The 26,708-nt window shown below is 39.4% G+C and overlaps 1 long non-coding RNA gene across 7 annotated transcripts in view; it reads right to left on the bottom strand.

Annotated features, from left to right (window-relative positions):
* The window catches only part of LOC147995542 (uncharacterized), a 119,342-nt gene that overhangs the window by 46,784 nt on the left and 45,850 nt on the right, over nucleotides 1-26,708 (bottom strand). For 4 of the 7 annotated variants that reach the window (XR_015683629.1, XR_015683627.1, XR_015683631.1 and 1 more), the window contains one exon: nucleotides 3,351-3,528. This is a non-coding gene — a long non-coding RNA (uncharacterized LOC147995542). Of the gene's footprint in view, nucleotides 1-3,350; nucleotides 3,529-17,748; nucleotides 17,919-21,445; nucleotides 21,660-26,708 lie in introns of those variants that run through there. The other 3 variants (XR_015683630.1, XR_015683628.1, XR_015683626.1) reach the window with 2 other exon arrangements.

Below are 26,708 nucleotides of genomic sequence, written 5' to 3'. Positions count from 1 at the left end.
TTTATGGTGCAGGCTAACTGGTTGTTTACTAGAAGGCTTCATCAGTGCGGCAATGCGGAGAAAGGAAGGACATTTGGTTTAAACCCATGCCTACTGTCACCACCTTAATAACAGGAAGTAGAGTTTAATTGGAAATAGGTGACACGGCTCTAAGAATAATCATCTAAGGCTAACTGCATGAGTGGTTTTGATGTCAGATAAATTGGCTCTCTTGTTATAAAGTGCATCTCTCCTGATTAGTACTTGATTAAACAACAACAACAAAAATAACCTCTTCAAGCTGAAATATCAACAGCTTTCTGGATTCCACTTCCCTCAGCAAGATAATGAGCACAGCACATTGTTTAGCATGTTTTAATTGGATGAATATTTGATACACAATGGTTTTTCTATCACCTTCTGTGCTAAAAGTTCCATTACTACATGAAGAGTTTTTCTGTGTTTTCTATCCCTACACACAAAGGCAGTTGCTATGCCTTAATAGTTTATGGATTTAAGCTTTTTTAATGTATCCATTCGCATTCATATAGCAATGGTTGAAAGGCTCTGTGCTTTTGACCATAACTTCTTTCCAAAATAGAGTTTTTAAGAGTTAAAATTAAAGTGGATTGATTTGCACCATTAAATTCTAAGAAGTTACAGAGTGCTCTGTAAAAAAATATAAAACAAAATAAAATAAAACAACCAGAAAATGTGACCCTGACCCCCCAGAATTTTGTAAGCTAATTCAAGGCAACAAAATGGGCAGGGTAATGGATCATTTTAGGGTCAGTTATGCAGCAAACTACAAAACAATACAAAAAGAATCCCAAGTGGAAAGAATAGAATTGGTTGAGAAGGTCTTAGAAATTGTGATTTGACTCATCAGACAGAGATAAATTAATCATGAAAAGGTGTATCAAACTCACAAAGTTACATGATACTCTAAAATGATTACTGTTTAATTTTTAATTTGCTCTAAGTCTCTTAAATTTTTTCCACTTTTCTGACTCCTCCTTGTCTGAGAATCATTACCTGATCCTGGATATAGGCATATAAGATAGGTAAATAATAAATGTTTACTGATCATGAGGAAATACAGTAGAGAATAATTGTTATATTTGTAAAATTTCATAATTTATTGAAGCGATAAATTAGCAAATGAATTAAACATCCTTATTCACTTTTACATAAGAGAATTAAAGTATTGACTGAATATTTAATATTTAGGGGACATATCATCTTCAACTTGTTTCAAAGTTACCATTTTGATTTAATAAATCATCAATATTAAGAACACCACTTATTAAAAATGGCAGAAGAATGTTCAAGGCCCTTTCAGAAACTTAAGATGTAAGTCTCTAATATCTTCTGAAAATATATGTTTAATTCTGTACTTTTTGGCCCTTTGATATGTTTAGTGTCATAGATATATAGATCACTTGTTCTCAGCCTTCCTAATGCTGTGAGCTTTTAAAATAGTTCTTTATGTTGTGGTGGCCACCAACCATAAAATTATTTTTGCTGCTACTTCGTAACTGTACTTTTGCTACTGGTGTGATTGTAGTGTAAGTATCTGTGTTTTCTGCTGGTCTTAAGAGACCCCCCTCCCTGCAGTTAAGAACATTAGCTGTGGACTGGCTAATACATGATTCTAGCCAAATCAGTGGGCTATGAAGATCACAGAAGAGTTATAAGCTTCTGGAAAACTTTTCTTCTTGATAGACCACGGCAGTACCTGGACATTGCGATTACAGCACAGGTCAGTTTCTATCAGCTCTCTCACGTCAACCTAAAGCTCAGAGAATTCTGCTAACACTAAGACCAGAAGAATCAGGAAAAGAAAATTCCATTCCCATAGACTAACTGAGCAGTCTGAGGCCAACTTCCCAGGCACGAAGGTGCTGACCAGCTGGCCAATCAGAACACAGAATTCTCAGGTCACATAGAAACCACTCCTGCTAGCCATAGCAGGATTATCTGTTCTTCAAGACTATAGAAAACAGTATCAACAGAAGCAGAATTAGAATGTTCATTGAAGGCCAAAGGACAAGACATGCTTGTGTTGAGCACATGTCAGAACACTAGTGAAAGTCATTGCATTTATCTCTTAAGTTAATGTGGAAACCAAAAAGAAGACAACAGAAGAGCCTGTTTCTGCTCAGCCCCTGATAGATCCTTGCAAACAATGAGAGAATATAGAGACTTAGGATGTTACTGACAGCACATGAAACCAATATCAAATGGAACGAATGTTTTAAAATATTTTGAAAGATAGGAAGTTTACAAAAATCAACTTATTTAAGGATGGTAAGATCTTCCCCCTCAAATGAAAGCAAGAAATTGTAAGTGTTTTTCCTTTAAAAACTTCCAAAATAAGCATAGGAGATGTCAGAAATCTCAAATATAATGGCTTTTGCTTTCAAACATAAATTCTAACGTATTTTCTTCCTCAGCCTTGCAATGTACTTACATAGAGGTTGTTAAAATGTGCCGTTTTGTCCAGCAGGCAAAGAGAAGCAAAGAGATATAGGCAGCCTCCATAAGCTGGTCTACACAGACACACCTAGAAATAACATCTCCTAAGTTCTATCACCACACCTAGGTAGACCCTTTCTACTCTTGTCATGATAAGTGGGTTGGAGGAGGATAAAATTTCAATATTTCACATAGACTGGTGGACTGGTGACCTCTTCTTGAAGAAGAAAGGACAGGCCCATTGCTTTAATCTGTGTTGTGTATAAAGAATACGCTGGAAGCTTATGGTACTGGTCACCATCCACCTCACCCTTTCTGTGTGTAGCCTACTAAAGCTTCCCAGATGTCACAAGAAGCACACAGGCTTGTGAAATTGGAGAAACTCGTGAACCACAGCAAACAGATGCTAGAACAGAAGGAAATTTTCTTTCGTGGCCAAGAGAAAGAAATTTTCAATTAAGAAATGTCTGGGCACCTTCGTCACCTGTCTAGTTGCTTGAACTATGAGATTTCTTTATGTCAGACTTTAGAATTTTTTTTTAAAAAAAAACTTTCTATTTCTCTCAAACTATTCTTCATGTGCACACAAACATTAGTTTAAAATAAGCTTGCTTTTGTATTCTTTTAAAATTGCTTTGGCGCTTTCAAGATCGTAAAGAAATGTTTTTCAGGCCGTGGTTCTAAATAATACTTTTCTCTTTATCCAACTAGTGCCGTTTGTCTCCTAACACCCTCTTCGCTCAGTTATCAAGCTATACAGTACCTGTCATCTGGCTAGCCCCACAGTGCACTGCCATCCACTTATTCAGATAGAGTCACTGCAAAATGCAAAGCAGATAGAACCTTTGTGCAAGTACAGAACAGATGTCACTACTTCAGTGTCAACCACCCACCTGTGATCAAGTGCAGTCCGCCTCGGCTAGATTCTGTAGCATCGTTCTCGGGCAAGACGAGGCCGTCCACTTGGCAGCTACTCCTCTCAGTGTCCTCACCGTTTCCCAAACGCTCCTGATCTTCCTCAGCACTCTACGTTCATTTGCAAGCTCTTCGTTCTCCTAGAATCACCACTAGCTGGAAGACACACAGAAGAGAGCACTTTATCAGAGGCCCAAGTCACTGAAGAGGGGTCCATGTGACCGCAAATCCAGCATGTGTCTAACTTCTGTTTTTACCTTTGTCTTCTAAAGGCCCTCAACCACTTTCACATGTATTACTTCACACGGTCAGGTTTAGAGACTCCACTTAGCTCCACGTCTCCATATGCGCATGACTTTCTCCATAATCATCCTCCTGCCTCAAAGTGGCAAGTGATCCGACCGATAACTCAGCACTTCCACCCAGTCCTACATTTATGTGTGACTCCGTCTTGATTCGGTGAGTTTTTAATAAATGGACACAACATGGCTCCACTCCCTTAGTATCACGCAGTGTAGTTCCCCTGCCGTCTCCTGCAGGATTGCAGGGTCACTCCCCTGCCCTCAAATTCCTGTGTGTTCACCATTCTCTTTCTCTTACTTGTCCTTATAATCATTACCCACTGGTATTTGTATTGTCTGTGATTATGCTTTTCCCAGATTGTTCTATGGCAACTATGTAACACTCCAGAAAAAGCAAAGTCACAGATACTGCCCAGATCAGCACACTGGGGTCCTCCAAAGGATCCCAGTTTATTTATCGTCTTACTTGCTAGGTATCTTGATTGCTTCCAAATTGGGTTAATAATGGATGAATAAGGAATCAATTGTCACATGAAGGTTTTTGTGTGGACACAAATTATAATGCATTTGAATAAATATCAAGGAACACAATTACTGGGTTATATAATGAGAGTACCATTTTTTTTTTGAACTGCCACATTCTTTCCCAAAATGCTGGCCCACTCGTGTTGATCACATCTCCCCAGCATTTACAGTCAGTGTTTTGGTTGTTGGCCACTCTAATAGGAGTGCCAGTACCACTCTATTGTTTTAACTTCCAGTCACTTAAAGATGTGGTAGTTAATGTCTTTTATAGGAGGAAAGGCAGGTCTGACCTGAAGGTCCGCCTGTCTGTCACATTGTTCTTCTAAATAAGGAGCATGGCACACCATGTCCTTGAAGACAGAACCCTGCATTTTCTAGCAGCCTGGGTATCCTACAGTGAGTGGGCTTACTGCATTCTCCGTACCTCCTTTAAAGGGCATCTTCTACATAGAGACTCTGGTAGTATGGGTGTTCACTATCCACTCCAGGGTAATGTGCTAACCCATCATGGTGGATAGATTTCTACTAAATAAATGGTTCTTCACATGCAATAAAGCAGACGCTGTTCCATGAAATCATATTCAGAGTGGTTTATCTCTCTCTGCACCCTTTTCCAACCTATGGGCATTGCGATAACGGTGACAATCTTTCTATCTACTCCTTGGTTATCTCTGTGCGTTTATTTGGGAAGAACTGTTCCGGTATCATCCACATTTTTAACTAGCTTATTCTTTTGCCTATGTTTAGATTTTTATAAGTTCTTTATATATTGCATACCGTGGCTCTTTATTTGGCTGTGGCCAATTGGAAGTTTTTCTCCCACCCTGCCTTTGTCTTCTCACTCTTTATATCAAAGGTCATAGAGATGTTCTTCATTTTCATCTACTCTACTTTGTCAGTTGCTTCCTTCATGAATGGTGCCTACATCGCTGCATACCAGAGCTCTTCCTCACCATCAAGATCTTTTAGATGATTTCCTAGCCTGTTTGTTAGAGCCTCCCTAGTTTCATGGTGATTCATATCAATGATCCATTTTGAGCTGATTTTGTGAATGATTTAAGGTCTATATTAAAATTGTTTTATTTTCTGTTTCAGTTCGCCTATAGCTATTTTTCCCCAATAACTAGTATCTAACATCCTTGGACTCTCAAAATTCCTGCTTATTTTTTATTTCACTGTGAAAATTTTTCTATCTTCATCTCATGAAATCATTCTCATTTTTCCAGAGGGCATCACTATAATAACCAAATCCACTGATTAAATCGTACCTACATATTTAAAGGGAGCCCGACTGCTTGTCCTATTCTAGAGCATAATGGTGAGCATTGCAGGAGTGGAGTGAGAATTGAATTTGCCATAATATTATAACAGCTGCAAACAAAACACAATGAATAGCATCGTGTATGAAAAAACAATAAACCGTTACGCTTGACATCCTTCTGCATCGAGTGCTCTATTTTCCTACTCAAATCTGTCTTTCTGCTTTCTCTTTCTTTTTTTCCCCCAATATATTGTGTGAGGTAATCACACCAAAAAGGCTTACTGACTAACTTATGCCTGAAAAAAATCATAGAGGGGATTTATAGTGCTATGTATGGTATGTAAGCTTTACATTAAAATCAATACGCACTCTACGGCAGAATTTAAAAGCTTACTTTCCTGTCTGTCTTTCCACTTCTCTAGAATATATTGAAATCAATCAACATGCTGCAGAAATAGATTAATAAGTCAAGAAAAAAATTCTTCTTGCTACCCATTTCCAACTTAGAGGAGGCACTGTAAAGAACAATTATTTCATTTCCAATACCATTAAGATTAAAGGGACTGATTGTTATTTGTAAGATGAAACAAAACTGTTTCTTGTTGTGTGTGTGTGTGTGTGTATTTGTGTGTGTGTGTGTGTGTGTGTGTGTGTGTGTGTGTGTGTGTGTGTGTGTGTACGTGTGTGCAGGTACATAGGGAAACCAGACACAAGTATCATACCCTTTGGTCCTGGTTTTGCAGGTGTTTCTGAGCTGCCTACTGCTCTTAACTGTTAAGACATCTATCCAACCCTAGAGAAGCTTCTTAAGACATTAAGTATAACCCCAATTCTCGATGAAGACATAAAAGTTATGGGGAAAGATAAAATACTAAGGGAAAGAAAAATGGCTATTGGTGCATGATTGAACCCTAAGAAGTGTAAAGAGGACATTAAAACAAAATGACCATGTAATTAAAGAAATGAGCATTATACCATTTCTTGAAATCCCAATCACATCAGGGCCCATTAGTTTTGAGTAAATGAAGTTCCACTTATGTTCCTCAGAGTCTTGAACTTTAAGCTTCTATGAAAGTGCACCTTAATTGATTTTGAAGATTTAGGAATATTTTTACAAACGCTAACTTCAAATGCAACAGGAAAAAATATCAGCATCATTTGTTCCAGCATCGACTGCTCAAACCTTCCAGCGATGGCATCCACTGGTTTTTATAAATATGTTCAATTACTTCCTTTGCTCTTGGTGATACTTAGACATTTTCTTATCATCTGTAAGGACAAGTACACAAAGTCATCGGTGCTCAGATGAATTTCTAAAGAAGGATGAAGATACAGTGACCATCATCAGCCAGAACTATCTTTCCTGGAAATTCTTTTCCTTGTCCAATCCTCTAACACATACATGTTTCCCAATGAAGAGGGGAAGAGTAGCATACAAACACCAGTATATTATTGGCTTCTGACAATCCAAGCAGTAAGGCTGTCTAACTCGAGATTTGGTAATGAATAAATGAGTAAGGCATATGGTCGCACCCTTACTACAGAATGGGGCTTTGTTTACCCTTTTAGCATTAATTCTATTTAATTTCAATTATAGTACCAATATTTTGCTGTTTTTCAATAATACTTCCTTTGTTTTTCCCAGATAAAGGACATGGTGACCCCATGGTTTTTGCCAAGTGAACGCTTTAGAGCAAAGCTGCCATTGCCTCCTTATGCTTGTTCATTGCTCTGTGTTTAAAAACACAAGTCTGCAGGCTAACTGCTGCCATTACAAGCTAACAAAATAAGATCACGTCTGAAACGTGTGCCCAGACCTCCATTTGGATCTATCTTTCAAGAGAGACATTACATTTTCATGCCTTTGAAGCAATAAATTTCTCCTCCAAATGACTTCGTCTTCCTACAGCTATGAGGTTGTTATAGTTAGTGTGCAGAAACAATGGCTGCTGGGTTGGGGACCGGATGTCGGATTCAGAACCCTGGCTGCTTTAACATGAAATGAGTTCTCTTTCATGTCCTTTTATTTTCTGTAAACAAAGAGCCCTGAGCTTTTAAATAGCGGTGAAAAGAAGCAATTAAACTGGCAAGAGCTTTTAAAGTCATCAACAGAGCTGAGGAATGGGACACTCACAGTTGGCTTGGAGAAACTGCACAAGTAGTCTAGAATCCCTCTAAGGGCTGAAGGACTGTATAGAGTAGCAAACTACTGGTTTCTTCAGACCCCTCAAGAACCTCTGCATTCACACAGCTCTGGGTTATTGGAAAGAAACCTGAAATGACCATTGGAGACCCTTAAAGGGCTATTCACTATTTTGACAATGTTAACTAAAACCTCCTCGTAGTAAAACAACATAGTGTGGAACAATATGTCACCATTATTTGAGGTTGACATAAACTATAAGGAGTCTTTTTCTCTTCTGTGTATAGTAAGAACATAATTTTATAGTGATCTTCTGAGACTAATAAAGGTGGCTTTTTAAAATCTGTTGTGTAAAGCTGTTGAGATTGTACCATGACCTTATTAAGCAGATTTTTTTCAAATCATAACCATAATCAATAAATAAATTAATTAATTAATTAATATGTGTGTGTAAGGAGTCTCTAAATAGTTTTTGACTCATGTGAATTTTCAAAACAGTTATAATTTACAAGGAACATTATATTTTAGAGCAATTATTTGAGTAGATAATTCTCCATTCTCTCTCTCTCTCTCTCTCTCTTTCTCTCTCTCTCTCTCTCCCTCTCTCTCCACACGTACACACACACACACACACACACATACATGCACGCACACACACCTTAAATATATGGGTGTATTACCTCCAAATTATTTTAATATTGCCAACAGTGCATTTAAAATATATTAGTTATATTGTTAACTAGTATATAAATACCCTATCTATATACTAAAACGCAATCATTATGTAAAATACAACAATTTAAAGATAAACCCAACCTTGCACAGTCATTTTACAATAGAGAAACCTGTTTATTTCCCCTTGAATTTCAAGTATGCCAATATTTAGAAAAATGTTGTAGTAAAATAAGGATTAATAGTGCTGGCCCGAAATAGCCTGTGACTATTGTTCTCTCAAGAAGCCAGCACTTAGTAAGCACCTGTTGTGTGCCACAGGCCGAGACCTCTAGTGATTCATTGCTGTGGCTGGATTTAAGCGCTCCTCATCTAAAGGGTGTGATTGTACAGGCGTGGAAGACAGGCGTGAGGATGGTGAATTCCACGCCCACCTAGACTACATAGTAAGACCCTGCTTGGAAACAACAACAGGTGCCGGGCACAGCTCTATCCTGGAGCGTCAATGCTTCTGAGACCACTTGAGAAACACGGACAGGACGGTGCCTGTATGTCCCCACAAATTTAAAGAAAATCCTATCAAAATTGAATATGTCCACTAGTTTAAAAATAAAGTCCTTGAAAGGTTTTGCTCACGATACAGTGCAGAACTAGGCAGCCACACACCTCGGGCTTGGTCTCAAGTTTTACAAAGCAGCCCCTCTTATTTTCCTGTGCCCCCTGATGGTTTGTGTGTGGCTACATAGGATTGTTGCAAGAACTGTATGCAGGAATACCAGTGAGGATTTCCACCAGGATCCAGTGCGGTGCAACAGCTCGGAAAGACAGAGCTATGATACTATGCCAGTGGGTGCTACTAGGTTTATACACTTTAAATTATTAGTTTTTAGTTTTTCTATGCATGAGTGTTCTGCATATATGTCGAGGCACTACTTACATGACTGGTGCTCATAAAGGCCAGAAGAGAACAACAGATGCCCTGGACATGGACTTCAGACAGCTGTTAGCCATACATAGGTGCTGGGAATCTAACACGAGTCCTTCGGAAGGGCAGTCGGTGCTCTTGACCACTGAGCCAATACTCCAGGCCCAGGGTTTATACAATTTAAGTTTACTATTATCTATCTTCTTATAAATATCTGGGGAATACATATAAAGATACATAATGTGTCTAGAGAAAATACACAGTCACTGTGTCCAATGTGGAACATTTGGACCTGAGCTGGAAAGGACAGTTGTTTCTTCAAAATCAAGATTTTGTTTGAAATAAATAAATAAAAGTATAATATAATGATTACACAATACTAAGCTGCATTTTTTCTTTCAGGAAATGTTAATGGGGCTGGAAAGATGACTCATATTAGGGTTGTGTACTTTTCTTGAAGAGCATCACCTCTTTTTTTTGATATATTCATGTTGGGTGACTCACATCTACCTATAATTCAAGCTGCAGGGGATTTGACCTCACTGACTTCTATACACACCTCCACTCACTACACATACCCAAACCCAAATGCATACATATAACATAATTTAAAAATAATAAACCTTATAAAATACTTCTCTGGTAATAAATAGTTATGTTTTGGTATCCCCAATTCTATACATAACTTGTTTTTAGATTCAGGATTTAGAATTAAAAATAAAAATAATACATGAAAACTATATATATATAGTTTTCATACATATATAGTTTTCATATATATATATGAGAGACATAGTTAGAAAAATACAGATCTATGTTAAATGTAATATTTTCATATTTTTGTATTTGAGGCACTTTAATTCCCAAAATGATACACTGAGGGAGCTAGGAAGATGTCTCTGTTAGTAAAGTCCTTCTCCATTAACATGATCCATGTTCAGATCCCCAGAATCCATGTAAAAAGCCAGGCATGGCAGTACACATATAATTGTGGAGCAGGGGAGGGAGGGACAAGAGAATCTCTGAAGCTCAGTGGCTCGTTTTGTCAAACAGATGGCCTTCACATTCTGTATGAGACCTTGTCTCAAAACTCAAGGTGGCGAGTGATAAGGAAAGCCGCCTGATGTCTGCCGCTGGCCTCCGAGTACCAGAACACACATGTGCGTGCACATACACACACCACAAAGAGAAAGGGACGATGTTGATAAACTGATCACACTAAAAATTAAACCACATCATAAAGAAAATAGGAAAAAAGCACTTTCAGTCTCAGCAGCCATTTTCCAATAATTTTCCAAAGTGACAAGCACAAAGGGAAAGAGGAGAAGCACCTGGTATGTGTTCTCTGGGACTTTAGTGAAGTTAAGGCTGTTGCTCTGATCACATGCATGCAAATATACAAAAAGTGTGTTATGGTAGACACCAAGCAAATGAGTGCTGTTGCAATAGCAAACCTGGTAGAGTCTACAACATCACTCAGCACGCCAAGAGCATCAGGGCAAACGGCAAATGATAGGTAAAGTCATTAACAAGAGACGTAATGTGTGCACTGTGCCTATTAGACACTCGAAGAGCAGAGACAGCTTCCTGACGTGGATGGAGGGAAACAATCGGGGAAAAACAAAAGCCAACGAGAGAGGTATGTGGGTTGAGCTTCGGCTCCAGCCTGCTGCAGCCAGAGAAGCCCAGTTAGTGAGGACTAAAGGAAAGATTGGGAGCTGCAAGAGCCCATTCCCTGTGACCTCATGGCTTAACATGCAAAAAATTAATTTACAACAGTAAACCTCTTTTCCTCTAAAGAGAAAGAAAATAGCAAGGCCAAGTGCAAAGCAATAAACACTTGCAACATAGTTACTAAAGGTATCAGCATGAAATGGATACATGTGTGAGTATGTGTATAATAGATACATGTGCAAATAATAAATTATGAATAATTAAAAACAACGGTATATTATAAAAATAATTTTACTCAAAAGAAATACATTTGGTCAGGTACTCAATTATATTGTTAAATCTCTTATACTGTGTGTATTGTATTATGTGTTTTGTAAGTGGTATTATACTGTGCATATCACCTATAAATTATTGGAAACTTTCAAAAATCTGGACATACAAATGAGTTCCTTTTGCACATGTACGACTTGAATCCAGTTGTGATAATTCCTTAAATTACAAACCTGTAGGAGACTCTTCGTTGCATAGCCTGTGGCTGAGCCATTGCCTTATGTATACACACAAGGTAACCTTTAGCACACACCAAGAGCACACATCGTGAGCCCCTTCACCACAAGTTAAGATAAAAAGCATGTTGAACATTTCCAATGCCCATTTAACAGAAAATTGCCAAATAAACACAGTATACATTTATTGGTAAGCATTTATCAGGTAGAGTGGAACAAAACCCACTGTCTAATTATGAAAGATAAATGTATATTTCTGTTTGAAGTGATCAGATAGAAAATACAGGATGCAAAATTAGGGGTGGGCAGTTAAAGTTAGGAAAGCCTCTAAAATCTATTAATATTACTGTTCTAGATGAGCACAGGTTCAGGCATCTCAGGTTTTGTGTGTAGCCAATCCAGAAATTGCACAAAGAATACAGAATTTAAAGGTATAGTAAGTGTCAATAAAGCATCAGAGGCAGACTAAGATGATCAACGTAGAATCCGACTTGAATCAAAACCATTGCTGAACTCCCTAAAGGAAACAGCAAAAATGTCTCTAGGAACTATGAGCAGACTCAGTGTTTACTCAAATCAGTGACATCGAGTTCCGCTGAGGCACATAAGTGCATTTGCTTCTTCACATGGCTCTTCTTTCAGTCACAGTTCACGACTCAACTAATTTCAGTCCTTTCCAGTTCAAGAGGAACTAGGACGTACAGTAAGTAATAAAAGGAACAGGTCTACAGTTCTGATTTTGTGCTCATCTAATAACTATTTATATCTTCTGTACAATATGTATGGTGCTGCTTGGTGCTGGAGAGTGACAAGCAAATGTGACAAGACTCTTGCCTTCTGGTGACTTACAGTCTCATGGGAACTGCACATCCACAGAGAGAGAAGTGGATTGCTGGGTAGAGTGTGCACTACAATACTTGGAATTTCTGCATATTAAGATCTACAGATAAACATTAGACAGAGCTTAAGGAGTCTTGTGGAAGAGTTGGGGGAAGGATTGAGGGAGGGATCCAGAGGAGAGAGGACTCCACAAGAAGACCAATAATGTTGACTAACCTGGAGCCTTGGGGGCTCTCCGTTATTGAACCACCAACCATCAACCAAAGAACATATATGAGCTAGACCAAGCTCCCCCTAACCCCTGCCTCCATGCACATATGCAGCAGATGTGCAGCGTGGTCTACATGTAGGACTAACTGGAGCTGGGGCTGTTCCTGACTCAGTTGCCTGCCTGTGGATCCTGTTCCCCTAACTGAACCACCTTGTCTGGTCTCAGTGGAAGAGGATATACCTAGGCCTACAGTGGTCTGATATGCTAGGGTGGGTTGGACTCATGGGTTGGAAGAGAAGCATGGCGGGGGGGGGGGACTGGGAGGAGAGGGGAAGGATATGATCAGGATGTAAAGTGAATTAAACAAACAAACACACAAACCAGGCTGGGAAGATAGTTTAGTTGACAAAGCCAAGAATGAGTAGAGCCGCTTGGTCAGAACCTGTATCAAAATGATAACATGCTAACAGGAGCTTGCAATAGCAGACGTAGGGAGGCAGAGAGAAAGAGATCCCTGGAGTGCATGTGCCAGCCCTTCTAGCCTAATTTGAGAGCACCAAACCAATGAGAGACCTAGTCTCAAAGAGGTAAATAATATTCCTGGGAGTCATACTTAAGGCTGTCCTCTCAATTCTGCAAGCACAGTTATACATGTGCCTGTACCCATACATGTACATCATGTCCACACAAGAGAACATCCACAGACATGTGGAGGGGGGAACAAGCACAGACAGAGAGACAACAGATGGTCAATAGATAGGGCTAGGACACAGGACATTTAAACATTCTATTTAGCTTGTGCTTATAGGGGATATGGGATAAAGATATTTAGGCCTTATTTTCCATCTAGAAATGTGAATATATTTTCATTCATTCGCACATATGTACTTTGAATTACATATAATCCACCAATCCATGTCTGGTCAGTGTAATTCATAATAAGAAACAGTTTACTGAAGGCTGTTGTCTATAAGGTGATAGGTAAATTACTAAATAGAGCTGATTTGGCATTTTGTTTGTTATCCCATGATACAAAGTTACAATTTCAGAATTGTATTTGGACTTTTTCGGTTTGAAACTGGTTATAAAGTATAAGTAGTCTTCTTTTAGATGGCACAGAAATGAGCCATGACTTTATAGAGACATAGAACTTTCTGGAATAGTGATTCTGAGAATTGGTCTGGAAATTATGATCACCTGGAGAAGTTACAAATCCCAGACCTCATTGCAGAGCTGTTGAAATGACAACCCCTGGAGATGAGCTGCAAGACAAGGACAGGTCTCTCTGTTCTTCAGGTGGTTTCTGCATGTAGACAAGTTTGGGAACCAGTGGTCTAGAAGAGGAACACAAAAGCGAACTGAAACTGCTCACTGTAAGCTGGGGCCGCTCTAACATAGAGGCCACAAAATCAGGTGTGCAAGAAATGCTCCAGTCTTCAATAGCAGTTAGTAATTTCCCTCAACTCCACAGCACAGGAAACATTTACTCTGAGTCCATCCAGGTCATGCCTCTCCTCTCCCCTGTACTGTTTCCTATATGCAGCTGGTACAGTCTATCCCATGAGAGTCATGGAGTGACAGGGGGAAGAGACGGATCAGCAGGGACCAGCAGCCATACAACCTCTAGCTGGGATCAATCTGCGTGGCTTTCGCTGACTGCCTCAACACTTGTCCTCTCTGTCTGTTTCTGAACTCTCTAGTACACCTTTCCATAGCCCATCCACATGGTGTCTATGGTCCCTTAGATTTCTGTCTAATCTAATCTCTGGGCAGTGACAGAAATTCTGCAACTTGCTTCTTTGCATGAACTTCAAGGAATAGAAGGTATGAAGTCATAGTCTGAAAAGGGATTGCTGAGAATGAGAAACTCCACTTAATAACACATCAACATATAAATAACAATATCATTACATGGCTGATTGTGCAAAGGGATTTTTATGTTTGTTAAATTGTTTAGCATATATTTTTAGCATTCTTTTAATTAACTACATGAGATCATGAGCCAGGCTGAACACTTTCAGATAGGAATGACTAAATTCCAGCACACTCAATCATGTTGGGATTCAGTAGCCCGCTGGTATATACTGTTATATAAACAATGGTCTAGGACTTCATGAAATAACAGAATAAGTTCAGGTTCAGAACCCAAATCTCTACACTGAATGGTATGGCATGGTATGTGGAAGATGGCATAAATGGGCTATAAATGAGAACATGGATATGCAGATGTGTACATTGTCTGACTCAGATTAGCTTTCTACACTTTTTATTTTATCCATTCATTAAGTATTTTTGAAAAGTATCTGGCTATGTTACCCTAACTGCCATGTTACTTACTATGTAGACCTGGCTAATGTCTGACTGTGGTTGAATGCCCCTGCCTCGGTCTCCCTAGAACTAGATAGGACCAGCTTCAGTATGGTGATGGCCATCTGGTACCATGATTTTCTTGCTTGCAGTATACAGATAGCATACAACATTGTGAGACACAAGCAAGCTCTTCTAGACCCAGTGAAAACAGCACTGGGTTCTGGGGAGGAAAACAAGGCCAGAATAGACTCACCTATTTTGATAAGAAACAGAAAGGGTGGAAATTTCTAAATGAGACAAAAAATGCCTAAACACAGATCTCTTTCCCTTCTCATGGGTGTAAGGCCTGTTGGGTATTAAAATGTTGGCTCTCGGGTGCACTTGGGAGCTATTTACAAAGGCAAGGGTTCCCAGAGATATTTTTATTTTAAAATATTATTCAAATAGGATCATATGAAGAATTAATGTGTGAGGCAGAGCTAAGGAATGGGCCATAAAAGAGATGACTCAATGTCTGTAAGATGTAATGTCTTGCTGAGAGCTTTATAGGGTACATGGTTTTGAGTTTATATGAATTAGAAGTACAATTCCAATATGTTCAGTGTGATAAGAATTTCCAGAGTAATTAGGACAAATGCCAAGACAAGAGGTCATGGTGGGAGAATGCTGGGTTATGCATGAAGCAGAGAGACATTACCATAGAAAGGGGGATGACAGTCAGACTCTGAACTGAGTTAAGCCAACTGATGACTTATTTGGCCTGCCCAATGTTTAATTCTCTAACTGCAGAAACAGTTTTATTTGAATTAGCAGCCAGTATTTAAACATTGGGAGATTGCCCAATCGTCTTCTAAAGGGTTGACTTCCCTTGAAAAATCCAAAGCTCTGATAATAATGCTAGGCTTGAAGTCTCAGGTCAGTAATCGGTAAAGATCATTAGAAGCAGACCGCCAGGACAAGTCAGAAGCTCTGTCAACAAACATGGTACCCAGCTCTACTTTTTGCCACAAGTGAATGCCAGTTGCCATTTGTCATGATGGTTACACTGACTATATTACTACTACTGTTTTGTAGTGCAGAATGATGTTTTATTTGTACCACGTTTCATAGACTTCTCTGCTGTCTGGTCTCTCTCTGTATTCGATTTTGATCTCCACATAAAGGAAGATCAGGGGACAGTCAACCTCAGCTAGATGCATCTGTGCATCAGATGGTGGATAGCCTCAAAGCTTGGGACTGATTAGGGGACCTCAGCAGCTGGCTAGAGATGCTCTTGTAAAAACTTAATGTAATAAAGGGAAGTAGAATTAATTAAAGAAGGGAAAGATGGAAAAAGCAATGGGAAATTCCCCTATTAGTCAAGTAAGAGGTAGAAGATGAAGTTAAGCTGGTATGAGTGTCAATAGGAATAGAAGAAAAATGTATTCAAGATCTACAGAAACAGAATCAAACGGCTTCTAGAATTAAAAGGGGGGACAGGTGACAAGCCAAATGGTTACAATGACCAACTCCTTAGAGCACGGGCATTCATTCCATCAGAAGACATGAAGCAACCAAAGTCTGGGAGAGATGTCTATTTTCTTTGGGAAGATTGTCCCTTGCTTTAGGGTATCTTCCTTTGGGATGCCCTACATTTTGGTAGAGAAATTTATCAACAGCAATGGTATCCTTATTGGTCAGTACAGCCTTGGCTAAGAGCTAAAAGCATAGGCTGTGCAAATAAGCAGAACTCAGAGTTCTCATGTATATAATAGGGGAACAGGAGGTCCCACTTTCCTTGAGAAAATAGCATGGTGAAATACAAAAAATGACTTATTAAATACATATAAAAATTCGTGAAAACCATGGATGTGGAAAAATAACAACAAATGTATTGAAAAACTCCAACATGGGCAAAAATAACTAGAAACTCAGTGACAACTGGTGTCTTGGTGATTCTAGATTCAAAAGAGTACACCAGGCATTGGATTGAAATCCAAGGAGTAATGACTCAGAGACACCATATATCTTCTCTAAACTCCCAAGTGATCTCCTGTTATGGTATTCTGATTGCCTCTATTCCAGAGTAGGTGTTGGCATGCCTACCTGTGGTGATGTTGTCTGATCTTACAACAGGTCACTCCACATAAAGATTGCTGAATCAGAGGAGTCTCAGTGTCTTGATGAGAAGACAGGTAGATTAATAGAGACAATGTATTGTCTATTCCTGTCTGAAGTTAAAAAGGATGCTGGGTAAAGATCTTGTATAGTAGTGTGCTAATTAATTCAGAAAAATAGAATACTTCTGACATTATTGAATTTGGCATTGTATTTTCAGTGCCCCCAAAAATTCAGTGCTACTCAGAAAAGAGAGAATAGTGCCTGGTGAGTCATGCTTCATATCAAAATTTGCATCTAAATATGTCTCTTGTTTTAAAGAAAAACTCATTTCAATCTTTAACCTCCTTCCCCAACATATTTAATATCATAGGTGGAACTAGAGGTCAAGAAGCTAGAGAGTGTCTGCTGGTTATATTGTAACACTCCATTCAGGTGTTAACTCTGTGCTTAGAACAAAATAAACTCTTAGTATAGAAGCAAGTAATTTCAGGTGATGATCCCCTCTGTTTCAGCCACACTGGAATTGCAGGACTTATTGATGCAGAACACTTTCTGAAAAGTTGAAAAGATTATTAAAATATAGTGATTTGCACAAGTACTCTGCTCAATGATGTAGGAGTTCATAAGCTCTCTTATGTCAAGAGTCTAGGTTGCTTACAGGATTATATTTTTATTGCACTTGTTTATTTGTATATTTACTTATTTTTATATGGGCGTGTGAAGAGAAAATGTAAGAGTTCTTTGAAAAGTCAGTTGTATTAGACAGTGTTTTGCTGGAGCAAACACATGAAGAAATGGTTGACTTAATCACACACAGGAGAAAGGATGGTCTGTTAAAGCAAACACATGAAAGGACATGTGATAAAGGATTCTTTGCTAACAACACACATGTATTGGCCTGCTTTACTTTGCATAGTTGAGCTCCACTTGTCCAGACTCCATAGAGTGAAAAGCACCAAAAAAACTTCTGGTGGTGTGCTGCAGTTTCTTGTCGCTTCCATGGACTTGGGCTGCTTGACAGTAACGTCAGCTGAGAAAGACTCACTTGCTGAGGCAAGACACATGCTGAGGCACAACCTGTGGAGGACACATGATGTTTGGAGAAAGAATTAAAAGGACTCCATGGGCAGTGACGGGGATGGGCTTGGCTTGCTTATAGAACTAGCTGTGCAGTGCTTGTTGGTCTTGCATCTTCACTGATCTTTGCTTCACTGAGAGAGGCACAGCAGAGAACTTTTCTTGGAGTTCCTGTTGGCCCGGGTCCCTCCTGCTGACTTGTGTTGAGGCTGAGGCCTAGCTGTCTCTGCTAGGTAGTATCACTGCAGATTTGTGTTTGCTATCCCAACTCTACATAACTGGACTGTGGGTGTATCCGTGAAGTGTTTGCAAGTGGAACAAGCTGTCATTGCTGACACATGAACTGAACAGTCAATTTCCAGACAACACAGATGAGAGCTCCTCCAGAAAACCATTTCTAAACAGGTCTACTTCCTCTATATCCTTTCTTTTCCACTACCACTGATGAGTGGTGGACTTAAAAGGCAGGTTAAAACATTTAAGAATCATTATTAAAAACAGGTTTTGAAAAGCATTACAGGTGTGTAACTGTATGTGTGCACATACTTATAACAATCCCCAGTTATGTGTTTGGAGATCTGAAGACAACTTGCAAGAGTAGACTCTCTGTCCACCTGAGTCACAAGAACCAGGTTTGATCTTAGCAACAGAAGTTGTTCGCCCACTGAGCCATCTTAACAGCCCACAGCTACATTTTCCTAGACTCTTTTAGAATAAAAGTACTTATAACTCAACACAGAAATGGACATCTAAATCTGATTACTTATTAGCCTATCATGCCTGTACTTTGTCTTCTAAATAAGTGTTTATGTACTGAATCATCCAAGTCCCCAGTTTACTTCACATAAGAAATTAGGTGACTACATTGAACTAACTGACTTCAAGTTTAGAAGACTTTTCACCTCTGACCATTTTTACCTTCTCTATATTCAGACTCCACAATACACACTGTATTAACATTCCATTCTTCTTTAACATCCCTCTAAAGTGTATGCTTGGGCATAAAAGCATTTCTGTTGCTTTCACCTTGACTTTTCTTTATTTTCTTTAGTACCGCATTTCAGAATGATTGACAAAATGAAGCCTTCAGCATGAACACTACCATTATAATAATGACTGGCTTGGTAAGATTTGCCCTCTGGTGCAATAGCAGCATGCATGACAGAGGAATAACAAACCGTTTAGTGGTTGGATTTAAGGCCCACTTCACAAGACGGAACTTACATCTGTCAGCTCTAGCTAGATAAGACATATACCCTAGGGGAGAACCTCCTACTATTATTCTGCCAACTGGATATAGCTTTAAGCAGACTTCTTCTGACTAACCACTATTCCATTGTAAGAGCTAGAGACAGTAGATGATTACAATGAAACAGCACGTTTTGGACACACCGGGCAGTTGCATGTGAACTCATAGCTGTTGTGAGGGCATTGCACAAGACCTATGGGTTATCAAGTCAGACAAAAATCTTAACCTGGAGGGCTGAGTTGGGCAGGAAGCCCCACCCCTACCTGAAGGTCTACTGATATTTGATGGTTGCTAGGAGAAGGAGAGTTAGTGTTTTATAAGAGTGTTGCCCTGGGTGCTGAAGATATGGCTTAGTGGTTAGGAGCACTTATTGTTCTTACAGAGGAATGGTGTTTGATCCCCAGCACCCACAGAGTGGTTCACAATCACTTGAAATTCCAGTTCCAGGGGACCTGGTGTCCTCTTCTGACCTCTGCAGGCACCAGGCATGCATATAACGAACAAATATACATACAGGCCAAATACTCAGACATATAAACTAAAATAAATAAGGCCCTCCCCTAAAAGAAATATTGCCTCTGGTAGGTCAACAACAACAACAAAACACTCCAGGGGATGGCTCCATACCCATGAGTATTTGAACAACACAAATTGGATTTGACAGTTTTCTTTTTAAAACACAGCACCAATTTTATAAGGTATCCCTTCATTAGCATAAGACTAGAATTGACTCCCAAGAACAGCACACAGCTTTAAATGAACAAGTCAAGAAATTCAAAGAGGCCCCTTTCAGGTCTTCACACACAGCCTCTTAGGGGCCTTTGCTCTCCTGCTAGTTCCTCAGCAGAACCAACCCCAACCTAGGTTGTGACGTTTGTCAAAACTCTCTCGCCGAAAGAAGAAATACTGGGGCAACTTTTCTCCAAAACACTGCAGTCAGAAATCAGAAGTCTTCGCTTGGTTCCTTAGTTCACCGTGGTCCTTCCTAGTTGAGGCAGAACATATTATGGACCTAGTCTCTTGATTCCTTGCTGAACTAGCACCAGATTTAACAAATGTAAAAATAAAATAATTATTCAAATGTAGTTCTCTTTTTCATAGATACATCTATTGTTTTTGTTCAAGTAAGTTCTGCTCATCTGGAGATCCTGAAAAACAGCTTACAAGGGGGAGAGAGATGTTTTTTCAACAGTATTTTAAACTTTAAAGTACATCATTTTAAACATTAGGAATTTAAAATGTGTTTTGAAATACTTGACCTGAATTAAACTATGACATTTATCCATAGGTTTAAGGTCCTCTTGGACTTCTGCTCTAAAAATATTCACAATTCTCTAAGCTCCAACCCGACATCATTCAATTTTAGACTCAGAAGTCTATTCTGCCGGTTGGGCATAACTGTGAACAGAGAAATATGTTCAAAACACAAATCACTTTATGAACTACAGATGGGCAGGGAACCCTTGGAGGTTCTATGTGCCAAGCTGAATTTAGGGAGTTAGGATCTACCAGTAAACAATGCAGTCAGAATATTAAGACTTCACAAGAAGACAAATGTATGGCATGGGTCTGTCACAGGTTCCAAGCTTTTTTCCTAAATACAGTTTTCATAATAAAGTTGGATAATCAGAATTATTCTTCGTGTCCTTTTCTGGGTCCTATAGAACATAGCTATTCAGAGTAGCACTGGGAAATGTTAATCTTATTAAATGTTCCCTTCATGATCAGAGCCCTTTAAATTTAATAACCTATTCGTACAAAATCATTTGGAAGCTGCTTGTTTTCTCTTGCTTTTGCAGCTTATTAGATTCACCACCTCACTTTAGCAAGGTTCAGGATGACTTGTTTCTACTCTAGGTAGTATTTGTATAAGAATGATTAAATCATATTAATGTCTGCTGGCCCAATAGACCCATCCCTGTGGCCATGTAACCTCCATACAGTTAAATCCCTTCTAAAGCGTGCTAACCTTGTGAAGGCATATGCTGCCCACATGGGAGTTCTTAACATGTTAAAGATGATTGCCTCTTTGTTGCTGTTATTATCATCTTCTCAAAAGAGAAGAAACACTACGTGTGTGCCATCTTGCTAAGGAAAAGAAATCTCTAGAAAGGACTTAATGATCCAACTGGAAAGTGTTCTAACAATGCAGTCGTTCCTGATTTTTCAATTTACTACAGGTGCAAAAATTCCTGACAGACCCAGGGCAGTGAGCAGATTGAACCACTTTTTAACAATTTGAATCTTGAATGAATTCCAAAAGGGCTGAGAGTCAAGCTGGTTTCCCATTTCTTTAATATTTCAAGTTAAACCATTTTCTTTGAAAGTTGGCCCGCGTTGCTCACAAATTGTGGACTTTGGAAAACCACATTCTTTATCAAATAAGCATTTAGTCCTTAGAATTACAATGATAATTTTCATCCATGTTGCCATAAATGTGAGAACAGGGGCTGTGTGTTCACATCTTTCTCTCCTGGGTATGCTGGCACTCCCTGAAAGAGACACAATTTCAGTATTTCAGAGATTAAACATGGCCAAGATGTTTCCCTCTCTAAGTGTGATAATGGGGCAAAAGTAGAAGGCTTTCAACTCTGGATACACAAGGGTGTGTTGGACTCATCTCCCGTGGAATATGCTATCATCACATTTCACACCAGACAGTGTGAAGCTAAAGTTTCCAACTGTCAAAACAAGCAAAAGCTATGCAAGGGATGTGAAAGGATGGTTGGTATTTTATAAAGTGACACTGCAAGCCAGGATGGTGGCTCCTACACAACGCTAATGCTTAGGGGGCAGAGGGAGGAGCATTGCCATGAGTTCAGGACCACCCCAGACTGTGTTGGTAATACAGTCTAAAAATACAAAGAAGTGACGATGCACATAACAAAAGTAAAAATTAATAATAATAAATCTTCTCCAGCTAGCATGCGCTAGCTCTAGTGAATGTTTAATTTAATATACTTAAAATGATTGCCCTGTCTTCACTGGCTTAAATGGGCAGTGGCTTGGGAGAGAGGTACATATTACTGATTCTGGCTGCAGAAGAAGTAAATGAAAGTAACAGTTCTTAGAAAACTGTTAGTCTATGAGGAGAAGACACTTTAGGGTCATCGTATGACAAAGGAGCCCCTTCAGTTGAGCATTTAGACATGACCTTTTAGAAATGACCTTATGAAAGTGAAATGAGCCCCAATTTTGGTCTCATTATTGGGGTGGTAAGTCATAGGTAAGCCAGCATTTACTCACAGTGAATTCGAGTTATTTGGGAGAGGAAGAAATACATCATAAAGATCATTTTATCTTAACAGATGCTTTGGAATTTGAACATTTAAAAAAATTCAAAATTGGCACCTGTGTGTTGTACAAAATGCACAGCTACCTAAGAAAGACCCCTTTTATGGGGTGGGAGAGACCAAAAACTTCTGTTTTCCCAGTTGTGCTGTTTGAAAGTAAATCTGTGTACCAGAAGGTTGTTCGGGATTATGAAACTTAATGCATTTTAGCACAAGCAAATATAAACACTTTCAAGAAGACGCAAGGCAGGAAACAGGGAAGAGCATATGTTTTCAATGCTCTCGATATCATAACAGTCCCAGTCTCCAGAAAAGAGCTGCTAGCTGTGCTGAATTGTTTTGCCAGCGAGCTTCTAAAAGTTAGTTGCGAGAAAATACAGTGTACTCCATGTAGCATGGGGAAAATATACTTCCCAAGTCCAAACATATTACATTCATGAGTCACTTTACAGACCGTAATACGTACAAGATTTCTGAGTTTTATTGCTCTTGTGTTAGTAGCAAAGGTAAATATGAGATAAGAGAGAATAAAGGTTCAATTTTCTGAAAAAAAATTTTTTTTTCTTAACAAGCTGTGGAAACTCCTTTTACTTAAACTGGCGTTTTGACTACATAAACAAAGCAGGATATTTTCCCTTCCCAGCAGCTATCTCTTTCCCTTCTTCTGGTAAGAGCCTTTAAACATTCAGATTCTCTCTCTATCCCACCTCTGCCTGTTTCTGAAAGGGAACAGAAACAACTGAGAAGGGAAGGCATCACAGGGCAACCTAAGCTGTTGGCTGGAACCTGCTCCAGGCTTGCAGTGTATCTTGACATTTGCAGGCACACTGTGTCCAGATGACTACCTGGTAGGCTGCCATTGATTTGCTCAATGGATAGTCCTTCTCAGACTGGTCTTTCCGATGGCCTCCTGAAAAGCCAACAGGAGAACAGCAAGATGGAAGGATGCTTCCCCAGTGTCCGATAGGATTATTTGGCCTTACCAGAACTCCTGTCTTCAGAATTATCCTCTATTTTGATGGCCCATTATTTACTTCCAATTTTCATTCATTTGTCCTTTCTCTCCCTCATCTCTCTCTCTCCCTCTTTCTCTCCTACTCTCTCTCCTTCCACCCCACCTCTCTCTCCTACCTATCTACTAAAAAACTATTGTGTATTTATTTGATAGACCCTTAGCTAAGAACATAAGTTGGTCCTCTCAGCAACTAAACGATTATCCTGGCACAGTAAAGCCTAAGTATTTGTCAAATCTCAATGTAAAACACAATAAGGATCCATAATCCAAAAAGAAAGTAAAGGGTATCACTTTCACTAAAAAGTTGTACTAGAATATGAAATATTTCCTTTTCTTGCCCAGTTTCTCTCCCAGTACACTTTTTTACTGGTAGGCATTTTAGACTGCCCTGCTTCCTTAGGTACAAGAAAAAAAAAAAAAAACAGTGTGGATCCTATGGCCTGGCCTCATTGAGTGATATGTGAGAAAACGTCTTCCCTTCTTGTGAGGCTGGCTCTAACCCAGTGCAGATGAACAGCATTGAGCAGATCCCCACTCTAGAGCAAATGAGCAGTTGCCCTACCCTGTGCAATATATTTTTTATTTAATGCTCAAAGACACGACAGGATCAGCAAGACCCCTACTTGTGCTTAAGCTCTGACCATTTGCTAAGAGTGCAGGATTAAAAAATCCAGAAATCACCTGCCCCAAAGAAGTTGTGTTCTCAGATGAGAGTTGAGAGCAGACAGAGAGAAGCTGGCAACCAAGAACTTCCTTGAGCTAACAGAGAAGCCACTGGCTTCAGTTCCATCTACCTACCCAACTTACAAACCACAGGATCAAAAATACAACTACTCAGCCAGGCATGGTGGCACAGGCTTTTAATCTCAGCACTCTGTGAGTTCAAGGTCAGCCTGATCTACAAAGAGTTCAGGAGACCAGGGTTATTACACAGAGAAACCATGTCTTGGGGGAAAAAAACACCAAAACCTACCAAACAAGAAATCCCAATAACTCAACATTTAGAATCTTGACTCTAGAGCCAGGGTCCTTATAAACCGTAAAGACACACTAGGTAATTCACATGAGAAAGGTGCCCAATATCTAAGTTTCTTGTCCCTTGTCTGTCCCCTTGTCAAGCAACCCTTATAGCTTTCATCTACTCTCTTAATTAAAGGCAGAGGCTTTCTTAGACAAAAATATTACAGCTGTGTTTCTACCAAAGGCATGAGAATATTATGTTTTTTCTAGTTCCTTTTTTAAACATATACTTACTGTTAATCTTTTTCAAATGAGAAATTTGATTCTAGGAGCACTTAAATAAGGCGTACACTGTAGATATAAATTTACAAATCACAAATTTAAAGCTCTGTTACTTATGACAGTGGGGAGCTGAAGGACAAGTGCATAATGAACATTGCTCAATAAACAGGTGGCCTCTGATGATCTTACAACTCTCACTTTTACCATTAACATTTAAGAGTAAAGTAAGCAAACATCTTGACTCTTTTAGCAGATGTTTATGAAATGTGTTCTTTTGTATTATGGTTTTTAATGTAAATGCAATTTTGATTTTGTTCTTCCGTTTTTTTGTCTGTTTGTTTGTTTCTGTTTTTGTTTTTGTTTTTGTTTTAGACAAGTTTCTCTGTGTATCCCTGGCTGTCCTGGAACTCACTCTGTAGATCAGGCTGGCTGGGACCTACATGCTGGAATTAAAGGCATATGCCACTACTGCCTGGTAATTTTTTAAATTATTTTATGTGCATGGATATTTTTCCTGTAAATTTACATTCCTGGGCCCTGTGAAAACCTTAGATCTTCTAAGATTGAAGTATAGACAGTTGAGACCCACCCATGTATTCAGTGAATTACCCAAGCCATGTTCCCTAAACTAACCATAAAATATCGAATGTAACACTACAATCCATTTCTCCTATAGACCTTAGAAATATCTTAATCCAAAGATGCCTTTAAACGTTTGTTACTCAAACAAATGTGACCCTAGTTTACTCTGAGCTATCTCACTAACAGTAGTATGAAGTTCACATTGATTAGTACAAACTCTCAGGTACTCTTTGTGTGGGGGGGGGGACCATAATTTGAGAGGAAAGTCCAAGTTCAATGTGTAACGACTGTCAGAACAACTAATGGATTTATTAACATCTAAACCCGAAGCTATTATCTGGGAAACCAGGATTTTCTTTTTTCAGTTCTCAATGTTGTTAATAAAAGAATTCAAAAGAGAAGGAAGACCAAGGGCAACTTAACTGGAGTTTGGGAGCTGGAAATTTTGTCAGTCTGTGAGGAAGAATATGGAAAGGAGAAGAGAGAAGATCAGGGTCTGTGAAAACCATCTTGGAAGTCACAAACCATTGCATGATAAAAGGGAGGTAGGGCTTAAGAAAAAGTGAAAAAGCCCAGAGTGCCAGGGAAAGTGTAGGTTTTGGGACAGTGTTGGAACGAAGGAAGGAAGGAAGGAAGGAAGGAAAGAAGGAAGGAAGGAAGGAAGGAAGGAAGGAAGGAAGGAAGGAAGGAAGGAAGGGAGGGAGGGAGGGAGGAAGGAAGGAAGGAAGGAAGGAAGGGAGGGAGGGAGGAAGGAAAAGAGAGGGGGAGGCAGAGATGGGGAAGGGGAGGGAGGAGAGATAAAAGAGAAAAGAAAGAGGGAGGGAGGGAGGGAGGATGGGAGGGAGGGAGGGAGGGAGGGAGGGAAGGAGGGAGGGAGGGAGGGAGAGGTGGAGGGGAATAGCCTGAGTTACAGCCAGGAAACTGAAAGGCCCAGTTGGATTAACCTTTAAAGGAACAGACAATTTTATGTATTATTCCAATCTTTGCAGTGCACCAAAGGGCATATTTCCACCCAGGGCCAGAGGAATGGTGTGCTTTTGATGTAAGGTCTAAGGAGGGGCAGGCGTGGTGTATTCCTTTCGAGTGCTGCTGAGGAAATGAGTGGTAGGGTTAAAAGATGATGAAGAAGGAGATATCTACCCTCAATGGCCTCCAAGATGACAAATGCCCGTGTGCCTATCTAACGTTCACCCTCAGGAGTGGAGATGAAAAATCATTTAGGAGATGGGCTGATGTTAGAGACGAGATAGAACACATTTCTATTACGAATATCCAGAAATGCTTCTAAAGCTGGTCTGTGTCCAGTCTGGACATTTGATCATATCCTTAGCTTCACTTAGATAGAATGCTCATTTAGGAGAAGACTGGATGTCAAGAAACCAGAGCTCCTGTCTGGCATTCCTGACCTC

The sequence above is a fragment of the Rattus norvegicus genome, chromosome 3, assembly GCF_021556685.1.
Source record: "Rattus norvegicus strain SHRSP/BbbUtx chromosome 3, alternate assembly SHRSP_T2T, whole genome shotgun sequence".
Classification (NCBI taxonomy): Eukaryota; Metazoa; Chordata; class Mammalia; order Rodentia; family Muridae; genus Rattus; species Rattus norvegicus.
The sequence above is the reverse complement of the archived record's forward strand: the minus strand, read 5'-3'. Positions and strand labels throughout refer to the sequence as shown.